A 12,641-nucleotide genomic window follows, 5' to 3' on the forward strand; every position below is an offset into this window, starting at 1 on the left:
TTTTTTTTTTTTTTTGTTTTTTTTTTAATATTGTTTGTAATATAAAAGCTTAAAACCTAAAAGAATTATACCTCAGAAAAGTTGTAGAAAATAAAGCAAAAGTGCTCCAGCTTTTTAATGTTTTCAGATAACACATTGCCTCAAGGTTCTGGGCTTAGTCTAGCCTTTGGAGATTAAAACCAGTGCTTTTATTGGAGTGGAAGCATCAAACTCAATCAGTTGTAAACAGGTGTGACAAGACAAGAAACTCGCAAGCTTTGAGATCACTCAAGCAAGATAATAAGTAGAGAGCTACATTAATGGCAGCCATCTCAAACATGGGTCACCAGCCAATCAGCTTTCTTGCCCTTTGGGAACACCTCTAGAGGAAAGAGCTGCACAATCATCATCGCACCGTTAAGAGTCAGCTCTCAAGGTTCAGCTTCTTTACTAGCCTTTCTTTTTTGACTCAATAGTTTATTCTTACACTTTCTTTGAAGCTAAAGCTTATGCAGGGTTCATACCTTATGGAGCACAATTTGAATATTAAAATGAAATATGAGATATTATGAAATATTAAAGTTAAAATTATGGTTGACAGCAATAAGGTGATTTTCATGTCATGGTCGATAACTAATAACAACCATTATTACGATCTATACCATTTTGCCGAAAAATAAATAAAAGGTCATCTAAATGTAAAATTAACCTACAGTACCGGCTAAATAAACAAAGCTCCAACTTTGAAAGAGCAGACATTTTAAGAGAAAGAAAACAAGGGATTTTCCCCCCTTTTTTTGGCCAATCAATTCCTGGCAGGAGTCAAGGAACCCTGTAGTGGAAGTCATCTCACTGCACTGATGATGTGCAGGCCATTTGAGCTTTAGATGAAATATGTATGAATGTAAAAAATCCAGTTCAAGCTCTAGCACACTTATCAATTACAGAGAGATGGCTACTTCAATCCTTCTACTGAATATTTCTTTAAGAAACGGTCAGCCAGAGCAGAAGTGAAAAACATGTCCGACTAGATGGTGCAATTCCTACTGAGAACATATTATTCCATATTAATTATTTCTACTTCAACCTTTAAACAATATGAATTAAAATACTTAAAATCAGAGGCGCCATGCCCATCCAAACTGAGCGGGCACGTGCCCCCTCAGATTTTTGAGCCAAGTGGATTTTGAATGCAGCTTCTAAATGACAAAAAAGAGCCAAACAATATTTATTTATATTTGTGTTTTGTTCAGTACCGACTGAATTCTGCTCTCTGGCAAATTCTCTCATCAGAAACAACAAAGTGCAGATGTACGAATGTAAGTAAGATATTAATTTCACAGTGTAAACAGCTTCAGTAATTATAAAGGGAGTTTTTGAGAGTGCTTGAACTCTGGCTAGACTGAATTCAGTGAAAATGTTCTTTGATAACGTAAATGTTCTTTGCTCTTTCTGTACAATGAAAGTGTTATAATTCGTAACGTTCAATGTTTTTATTAAATTCACGTTAAATACAAAGTCAGTCGTATTAAACATTTTTATGGCATGACACTCATATCTGGTACTTAAAGGTAGGGTAGGTGATTTCGGAAAGACTAGTGATAGCAAGCTTTGAAAGCAAGATCCCCACCCTCCCTGTATAATCACTCTGCAAAGTCAAACCTCCTCCAAAACACATGAACGCGCTCAGGCAGACCAGCGACATTGAATGCAACGCAGTCAGATTACCTCATGTCTCATTCACCAGTGAGAAAACATTACAGTACAAAGTGCATAATATTACAAAAATATCACCTTTCATTCTCGCTGGAACACGCTGATGACGTATCATGTCTGCGCAAACAGGGTGCGCAGAAGTATGCAAATACATATTTTGACAGGTAGGCAGGACAGCCGATCGTAATGTTCGGACCGAACATTTTGATTGGACGAGCATTTTATGGTCCTACGATTTCCACAGACAATATAAATACATATAAATACATTTAGACCACTTAGCTTAGTGATTTCTATCGGGATGTGTAGAGACTTTCAACCAGCATAACAAAAAAAATTTTTTTGAACAAAAACACCTACCCTGCCTTTAAGAAAAAGACATGTTTTTATGTGTAGTTAATAGATTACACTAACATCAGGCTACTTTGCCCATCGCCCGTTATAGATCAATTGACATGATCTATAAAGTTGCAAAATGCATTTAATTACACATATTTGAGAATCAAGATATTTCATGATATAGTTAACACATTTGGGAATATTTCGAATAAAAAGGAAAACATAAATAAAACATAAGCCTACATCAGTTATACAGCGCTATTTTCTATACATATACATACAAACAAAAACACTGACAATCATACTAACCACTTCTCTGTTTTAAAAGTTCATTTATACAAGGAAGGTGTCATGTTTCTCTTTGTAATACCTAATCCTATTTTCAGTCCCACTCTACATAACCAAGATGCCGGCCTGTCTGATGTTTTCCAGCACAACAGCAGCAGGTCCCTGGGGATTTTGGGTAATGTAGTAAACAACAGTCAGCATCTTTCAGCTTTGCTCACTGAAACCCTTTAAGAAACCTCTGTGGACTCTGCCAGCTCCAAACAACAGGAAGTGAACCAGGGTAAACAGCCAGTGCACAATGCATTCAAACATCTTGCCAAAGACAACACAGCGGTGCTCTGTCTCCACCTGTATGCAGTCTAACTCAGCTGTCTTTTCCCACCCCCAACAACTCTACACTTCATTTATATAACCAGAATATCTCCCAAAGCTGCTGTTGGAGAGCAGAATGAGATATCACAAAGTGGGTGGTGGGTTTTCTCACAGCTGTCTGTATTTATAGAATACCAGTCACTATGGTAAAAAAGGAAAATACTGTTAATGTTTCTCAGGTGGGCTATCATGTGTTACACAATCGTATATAGGGATGGATAACTTCGGTCCTGGAGGACCACTGTCCTGCAGAGTTCAGCTCCAACCCTAATCAAACACACCTGAACAAGCTAATCGATGTCTTCAAGATCACCAGAAAGCTACAGGCAGGTGTGTTTGACTAAGGTTGGAGCTAAACTCTGCAGAAGAGTGCTTGGTCCCAATCCCTGGTATACACAATACACACAATTGTATAATTCATATAAAGGTCAGTCCTAGTTTGATTAATGGGACAGTTGGTGTTGTCTTTCATGTCATTTATTTTGTATTGTCATTTATGTCTACAATTAACTTTAGGTTTTCAAAATGTTTTGCATGACTAGTTCCACAGCAATTCTTGTTTTCACATTAAACTTTTACTTCACTAACAGATGACTCAACAGTGTACAGTTATTCAACAGTGATTTGACCGTCACAGAGGTGAATGACAGACTAAAAAGGCAAGAGAATGGGAAAGCTGGAGGGGCAAGTTCCCAAAGGCAACAGAACAGCTTGGCAGAAAGAGAAAGAGACATCGTCGCTGCTTTGGATCTCCTCTTGTGTTCTTAAAAAGAGAATCTGAGAACAGCACAGAAGTAAACAACATGGAACAAATGCTGTTTTTTCCACATTCAATTTCAAACTATCACAATACTGGTATATGAGGGAAAAGAACCTAGTGTGAGCTGCAGAGAGAGGATGTGTACTCATACAACCTAACTGAATTGTGAAAAAAAATAAAAAATAAAAATGGTCATAGAAGTTTTGTGATTGCAAAGGTAATGGAATTTACATCTTATTTATTCTTGAGACATTCTTGAGATTTTTCCTGCTATTAGTTTTGAAAGCAGCAACATTTCCACTGTGTTATTATTCAAAGATGATTTCTGGAATGTTTTGAATTCATTGCTTAGTGGATTTCAAAAATATGAAATTATCATACACATCACATACAATCATATATTTCCTGTAACATAATTGTATTATTAAAAAAACATAAGCACAACGCACAAATAAATAGATTTTTTTTTTAACTAATGCATTGGTTCCAATACCAGTGCACGGCCGAGAGAGAATTCTCATACTTCATAATAGTAAAGCAAGTTCATTTCGTATTTCAGAGTCACAGAGTACCATCATATTCAACAAGCTCTCCTATGTGTTGTTAATTATTAACACCACTGCAAATGTCCTTCTTTTCATTTACACTGCATAAAGCTGTCTTACAATATGGCAGTCCGCCAATAAGCTCTTTGGGTTGTGACTGTCTGGAAAACAACTGTTTCACAATTGTGCTAGTTTTATTGTCACTGATCCCTCTCTGTTGAGTGGATGTGAAAAGAAGAGTAGGCCGATTTCCCAATGAGAAGCTTTTCAACCAACAGAGTGCTCGTGCTGGTGTCCAATTAGGACTCCTTCTGCAGATAAAAGTGTCCAAACGCCATTTTTTGATTGCATAAAACATTACATCAAATTACTCTGGATAAGTTTAATAAACAGAGCAGTTAGCCTGAACAAGCACCATCTCCTTCACAAAAATCAGCACCATTTTGGTGGGAGAGTAACAGTCCTAACGTACATTTATGTTCTTCATAAATGTACAAAAGGTACTTTAGGCACATCTATGGTGGCCGAGAGAGCTCAATGCGCTGCAACTTCAGAAAACACATGCAAATAGAAAAAGCACCAGCAAATCAAGAAAACATCTTCATCAGTTTGACAGCAGGTACTGCAAATGCTCACATTGCAAACAAATAAAGAAACGCGCTGCAAATGCTCACAACACAACCAAATAAAGAATTTTATTTGCAGCGCGTTTGTGATTGGCGGGGAGACGAGAGATAAGCGGCCGCCGACCTGGGAGAGGGAGAGAGAGACAGCAGAGTGTGCGACACCTGACTGCGAAACCCAAGAAGCGCTCACGTTGTTATATGTTGTTTGTGACGACCAATAAAAGGTCTACTCGCCACCCCTGACTTCCTCGTCCTTCTTCCCGAACTGAAAACTTTGCTACAGTTGTGTTGTGAGTATTTGCAGCACATGTGTTGTCAAATTGATGAAGTTGTTTTCTTAATTTGCAGGTGTTTTTTTCTATTTGCAGCGCGTTTCTTTATTTGGTTGTATTGTGAGCATTTGCAGGGCGTGTGTTGTCAAATTGATGAAGTCGTTTTCTTAATTTGCAGGTGTTTTTTTCTATTTGCAGCGCGTTGAGCTCTCTCGGCCACCGTACACATCGCTACAAACAGATGACAAGAAGATGTTAATTATAAAGTATCTAAAGTTCAATGAAAAGTTATTAATGTTCTGTTTCAGCATTAACTGCATGTTCATGAAGCAGTCTGCATTAGTGGATATTCAGATATAACAACAAATTCTTGGTTGTTTATCTCAGAAGTTCCTACTGAACTTGTTAAGTCTGAAAGAGACAGAGAGCGAGAGAGACAGAGAGAGAGAGAGAGAGAGAGAGAGAGTGAGTCTCTTTTTTCCCCATTAACAGATGCTGGAAAGGCTGTTAAGAGCCAAAGTTTCCTCACAGCTTGTCTAACAGCTGGATCTCCCTAAGTTCAGCCGAGTCACTCTACAGGAGAAAACATACGGAACGAAGGGAGAAGGAGAATTTGGGAGGAGTAGGAGGAAATGTAGGGAGAGGATGTATAAAAGAGCCAGCATTGCTCCATCTATAATTGAGGTGAATAACACCTGTGAGCTCTGAAGCACAATAAAGGTTTCTATCGAATTACATCTAAATGAATCAGTCAGACAAAGTTCAGCAGCTGTATCTTTCTTTGTTTATTTTACGCCATCAGCTTGTGAGTGGGCGACGTAGAAAGTAACAAAATCATTGTTAACTACAGTTCTCAGTTTTGTGGTTGTAATATTATTCTACCGTCAAATGGAGAGTGAGAGAATAATTTAATGAGATTGTTTCAAGCCTCGGAGTAAAAATTGGAAGTCCTGCAGGTAATAGAGCCGGAGGCTACTGGTGTCAAGCTAGCTCTGTTAGCAAAATGCCACAGCAGTTCCAGAATAGTTTAAATGCCTTTTAAAATCAATGGTTTTAGCTTTCTGGTAATGAGCTTTGAGGACATTAGCATATACGCTGAGGCTGGAAATCTTGTTCTAGTTCCAAAACATATGTGGTCGACTGAACAGCTGGTATAGCAGCCACCAAAAGAGCCAATATCTCTCAGGAGTATTTGGATTCATTTTATTTTAACAACAAATCATTTGTCACAATGAGCCATTGCTCTGTTTCATGGGTTCCTGAAGGGAATATTTCAAGTTTTATAACTGTCGATAGTGTTTATAAAGATTAATTTAGAAGTGTCCACTCCTAACGTTATTATTAAAGAGATATTTCACCCAAAAATGAGAATTCTTTCATTGTTTACTAACCCTCATGCTGTTCCAGTCTGAATATCTTTCTTTCTTCTGTGAAACTGTTATATACATATATATATATATATATATATATATATATATATATGTCAAAGACAATGCAATCACATAATTTTTACAGTTGGTGTTTTTTTTACAATGGTGTTTATATGACACCACTTTCAACTAAAAAACTTTGTTATGCGTTCTGGCCATTCATTTACATGACAACAGCATTTTGGGGGCTTGAAAATGCACATTTTTGAAAACGATATCATTATCATCTCTGTGTAAACTACAAAAATGTGAATTTGTGGAAACGATAACATCATGCACATGCGTATTACCAAAGACTATAGAATACCCAAGACTTGTCACTCGTATAGTTTTGAATGGGGATAAATGCAACGCTCAATATGGCCACTCAATCGCAGGAAGCCCCGCCTTCTGAATGAAAGAGCCAATCGCTAATTGGCAAAGTCAGCGCGTCACTGCAGCTCCCGTTAGAAGTCCCGGTTGCTATAGAAACAGTCAGCGTTTTGAGACGTGCGCTTAGGACCGCACATGCACACTGGCTGATCTTAGTCTGAAAAATAAGCTTTTTATAACGCTATTTGTGCAAAAGAAACAACATTTATGACACAGTTGTTGTCAGATTTCTTTGGTGATTTCAAATATGAAATTTAATCATAAGCTTAGTGAACAGTTTTGGAGAACTTGATGTTTCCCCATTCAAAGAGATAGGAGTTGCACTTGCATGCCCAAGAGGCGTTTCAAAGATGGACGCCGAGTGACATGACTTGTCTTAAAGGGACTTTGGTATTACATGTTCAGTCTATAGGTATGTGTGCAGGCATGTAGTGTTTCAAAATGACATCGCCAACTACTGGACTGGTATGCATTATACAGCATTTTTAGTCATTTTCGCAGATCCTTGCGAACGGGGACCATTTTGACAATGTTGTCGTCTGTACGCAAAATGTTTCAAAAACAAAGGAAAAACTTTTTTTAGTACAAAGTGCTCATGTAAACATCCCCTTAGTATTTTTTCAAAGTCCAGGCTGGCAATTATTGAGTAAAAACAAAACAAAACAAAAAGCTATCAAATGCTTAAGCGATCATATATTAAGTTGACAAGAGGCAGCAGGCAGTGCTGTCACCATTAAAATAAGTTGGAATCATCTTGGAATAATTCAGTTGGCAGAAATGACTGCAGGTGTAGAGATGGAAAAAGCAATGTGCTCTGGTCTCATCAGACATGATACTGCGCTCACTTATTAAAAGTGCAACGGATTCCTGGAACGATGGTGAGGGGAGATTTGTGGATTAATATACAATTTAGTGCCCTACCTCCGTAGCACTTTGAATTATTCAGATCTCTCCACCGAGGGGGATGTCTATGCATACAGAGAATTGAAGCTGGGGCACTGTGGAGAACGTTCAGGGGAAGTTAGGTTTTCATAAGGATTCCTGAGGAAATTAGGCCATTGTGATATGGGAACACCGTGATCCCAATGCAGGAAACATCCGATTGCATTACTATTTCGAAGTCAAGAAGAGGTAAATTTGGGTTGCTCTCGAAAGCCTTATTTTTGGATCTATCATCTCTGAAGTATTTGTGCCAGAAATATGACGCTTTGTGCTGTATGTGTGCTGTGTACCGGTAATAAGAGTGGCAAATGTATCCCTAGAATGTGCATCCCACAGTTTTTACGATATTATACAAAAAGGTTATTTTCTCCACATGAGGTATAATTTTACCAGTACCAGTAAGGTGCTCCATTCAGCTGCCTAGCAGGAACCATCAATGTCACAATAACGTTGTTTGAGGTTCTACATACAGGCCATTCTAGGCTGTGATCATGTGTCCTGGACCTTTAAAATTCAATTGCCTCAACTGAAATGTTTTAAAGACTCCTCAGGGTTTAAATGATGATATTTACAATATATTTTTGGCAAGTGCTTGCCACATTTTCACTAATTTTTTACACTATAGTCATACAATTACTTTACAACTAGGTTATTACAGTTAACTATAAAACTATATAAAATGAAGCGTTGAAAATGTTGAAATGAATGTTAACTGAAATAAAAATACATTAAAATATATTAATTATAATTCATTAAATAGCAGCTAAATAATTTACATAATTAATTGTAAAGTACCATACAAGTTCAACACAATTGCACATATTTCACAATGCTGCATGCTTTATATATACATACACACATCTGAATAGACAACGTGATCTCATGATAATTTGTATGTATTTTACGTAAAATGGAATAGAGTATTTTTATGTTACCATTATTAGCTCTTAAGCGGTAAAAGAACATAACCTAATCATTCAAACCCCCACTGGAGTAACAGAGTTAATTAGATCTAGGCAGTATGTTAAATGTAGTTATGGGAAAGTGTCCATTATCCCATTAATTACAATGGCTGTGACTGGAATTGAAAGTTTATCCAGAGTGTAAATGCCCTGATTTTTTTCATTCTAAAGAAAAAAATGATTTTCCTTATTATCCCTATAATAGTCCCTGTTTTCTGGTTATTGACTTCACATGGGCCGGTGGTCTCTTAAGGTGTAGATGGAGAGATATTGTAAAGGAGGGCATATGAAAGCGACCCTGTACTTATGATAATGTCACCCGCTCAATTGCAGCACTGACCTTCTGCTGTCCAGAGAGAACGAGAATAAAAAGATAAAACAAAGCAAAGAAAAAACACCTCTCTATCAAAGTCTCATAAAAGCACCCTTGGGCAGAGGTGCTGCTGGCACAAGCATCTTTGAGCTGACCGGAGATCATTTTTACAGCAGGGCTTCACGTCACACAGAGACTGAGGAGCGAGATGGATTTTTCATGTCTCAGCGCTCTCTGTATGTGCTTGGCATCATCCAGCAAACTCATGTGCCATCTTAATTACGCTTGCTTGCTGGGAAACAGATAGTATGGTGTATGATTAACAACTAAATGCAATGCATGGCAGTTTGCTTGCATGAAAATTAACGCGGTTACACGCAGTCTGCTTAAGTGCCAAGCGCTGTTCTGCACATGATGAAGTATGCATAATATAGTCCACATATAAATGGCAAGTAAAAAATCTCAGACAGTTAAAGGGTGACTTGTTTTTCAAGCAGGCTTCTTAAACCATCTCTGAACATTAAAATGTGAGTGACATTTTTTTTTTAACATTTAAAAACATACACAATTCTCCTCTTAAGAAATAGTTCCTGCCCAAAATGAAAATATAGTCATTATTTGATCAAATTCAGGTCATTCCAAACCTGAATGCTGTTAATATATTAAATCAATATATTACATTTAAAAGAAAGAAAGACAAAAAGAAAGAAAGAAAAAGAAACACTAAACAGAAAATATTTTTACATCTTCATTTATACATAGAGACGTGCATAAAAGAGATATGTGGTAAATATCATACGTTCTATATTAACACACTGTATGCCTCACATCTGGACCGTATAATTGGTCAATATGGATGACTGTAACCTCTACTGCTTTTTTCTTCTATACGACTGGAATAAAACGTCATTGTCATTGCCCACATTTTATTTATTTATATATTTATTTATACACAGAGTCACTTGAAGAGCTTCATTACACACAGACAGATAGAAGTCCACAAGCAATACCAAACAGGTAGTAAGTATTGCAATGTGTTTTCTGTAAATGGAAGATACTTCAAGATGTGTACGGTTAGATTCTCTTTGTACTGCTGACAAAACAGACAAAAATCAATAGTCCACAATCTACAAGCAGGACGAGATGTCATGTCCAATTTGAGCTCAACCATAATTGAACAATGTTTTGCTTTGATGTTACTTTTGTGAAATGCTTTGTTTAGTTTTTTTCAATTAAAAGTAGAAGGAATAAATGCTATAGCAAAACTGTTTTTGTTTAAAAACCGTGCAAAGTAATATTCTACATATTGCATAAATTACACGTTCTGCAACACAGACCACTTAGCATGCCTGTTGATGAACTTGTACAGTATGTATTATATGCAGCAAATCCACAAAATATACTAAAAACAGAACTAGATTGAGCCTTATTTGCATCGAGTCTAAAAGCAGGTATTAGACAGAAAGAGCCATTGAAGAGTCCATTACAAAAAAAAGTCATACTGTAAATGGACAAACAGTGTAAGTGACTACAGACAACCAAACTCTCGTTTTTATGCTTCCACACATCAAAATAAATTTGCCTTTCACGTCCCTGTTAGAGCTTTGCTTTCTTCAGTAATTACAGGATAACCCAATAATTAACTTGCGTGTGATGAATCAGCATCAAAACAATGAGGAAATTAGGAAAAGAAGCAGGAAGAGAAAAAGGAAAGTGCATTCTTTATAGTAAAGGTGTAATGCCTTATTTGCCCTATGATTTAAATCATAAAGCAAACTTGTATTTAATTACAGGCAATGTTCATGCATACTAATGCTGCAGTCATTTGAACTCATTCAGCAGATTACCGCTCTCTCCCAGCGAGTCCAGAGCAAAGTGATCTCTCACTGAAAGTCTTTAAAGGTTAGTTTGAAATGACTCAATCTTTCACCTCATGGAGACCACTAAAACGTTTTCAATCTAAAGAGGAAATATCAAAGGGGAACCAGCAACTCCAAGTGATCGGTATTTCACGTCTATTGACAATCAGCGGCCATTATGAAAGCATAAAGTGCAAAGTTATTACACAAGAAGAAGTGGTCTCGATTAAGCCCAGCTCTCTGCCAGCCATGAATAGGAATGACCAATGCTATCTCACAGCCAATACGTACGCATTTTATGAGGTGGCTAATTCGTACGACCTAACTTGATTTCTCGATTTCAGTGACAGTTAAGTTTAGGGGTGGGTGGGGTTAGGTGTGGTCCTTCGTACGAGTTCCTATGAATTTGCCACCTCCTAAAATACGTATGATTTTTCATAAATCAAATTACTTAATACGAGTGAGGTCGTACGAATTAGCCACCTTGTCAAATATGAATGAATTGCCATGAGATCGGGTTGGAATGACACCGGCATGAATATTTTATAGTCAGACTGCTGGGATTCTTGTCCATGTTTCTGCTGGGCTTTAGGGCTGAGGAGGACTCACTGTACTTGCATTATGGGGATGATACATGATGCATGAAGTCCAGACACCATGCTAGCACTTTTGTACTTTTTGCTACACACACACACACACACACACACACACACACATATATATATATATATGTAATGATTGAACATGTATTCAGCAATGACCTCATTCCTTGATTGTCACACTTATGTTATACTGCAAGAGTCCAGAAAGCTTAAAATTTCTATTTTCACAGACAGGTTATGTAGGTAGGAAGGCAACAAGATATGTGTGAATCCAACATTAAGTAACATAGAGGTCTGGGGGGCCCGCGATCGCCTATTGGCCATCGGAAGCACCGGGACATTCCATTCAAGTAGTGGGCCGATCGCCGAAGCGAGGGAGACCTCCCCGATATTAGGCGCTGTCCTTAAATTACAGCGAATGCGAAACCACATAAAGCAAATACTCTGAAGGTGTGAAACAGCGCTACCCGATGCATCCGCCAGCCGCGCGTCAAAGCAGAGCGGAATCAGTCTCCCGCACAGCGCTGACAAACGTTATTATTATTACTTATTATTTATTTTAAAAACCATCTAACCATGGTAATGAGGACCATGGTTTTACTTTTTGTGACCACCATCCTACTAATACTAGTCAGCTAAACTCTGGATTCTAAGCAAGAACTTCTTTCTTTTTAGATGTTTAGTTTTAATGAATTTTAATTTAAGTAAAATGTTAATTCAATACGAGCCTGATTAAAAATAAATATCAGTCTTATATAAATTAGGTGCTTATTACTTACAAATAATAAAGTTCTTAAAGGGAGATTCACCTAAAAATGAAAATTGTCATCATTTACTCAACATCATGTCATTCCAAACCTGTATGCATTTCTTTCTTCTGTGGAACATAATTTGAGAAATTCAAGAATTTTTTGTCCATACAGTAGAAATCAAGGGTAACCAAAATGGTTTGGTAACATTCTACACAATCTTATTTTGTGTTCAACAGAAGAAAGTCGTTTGGAACGACATGAGGGTGAGGAAATGATGACATAATTTATTAGCAGTAACTTTCCAGCAGGCTAGCTCAAAATAAATGCTTTACTGTCAAGTGCTTTTCTATGTGACAAAAATGCATTATTAAGTTTGTTGCATTTGTCGTGAATTCAGTAATATCTATCAGTATTCGTTTCTGTCCTGTTTTATTTATTCATTTATTTACTCCAACTGAAGGCCCTATGACCCATCAAAACATTCAAGGGGGAATTTGTGGGCCGGATGGGCT

The sequence above is a fragment of the Sinocyclocheilus rhinocerous genome, unplaced genomic scaffold (genome assembly GCF_001515625.1).
Source record: "Sinocyclocheilus rhinocerous isolate Xijiao unplaced genomic scaffold, SAMN03320098_v1.1 scaffold431, whole genome shotgun sequence".
NCBI classification, from domain to species: domain Eukaryota; kingdom Metazoa; phylum Chordata; class Actinopteri; order Cypriniformes; family Cyprinidae; genus Sinocyclocheilus; species Sinocyclocheilus rhinocerous.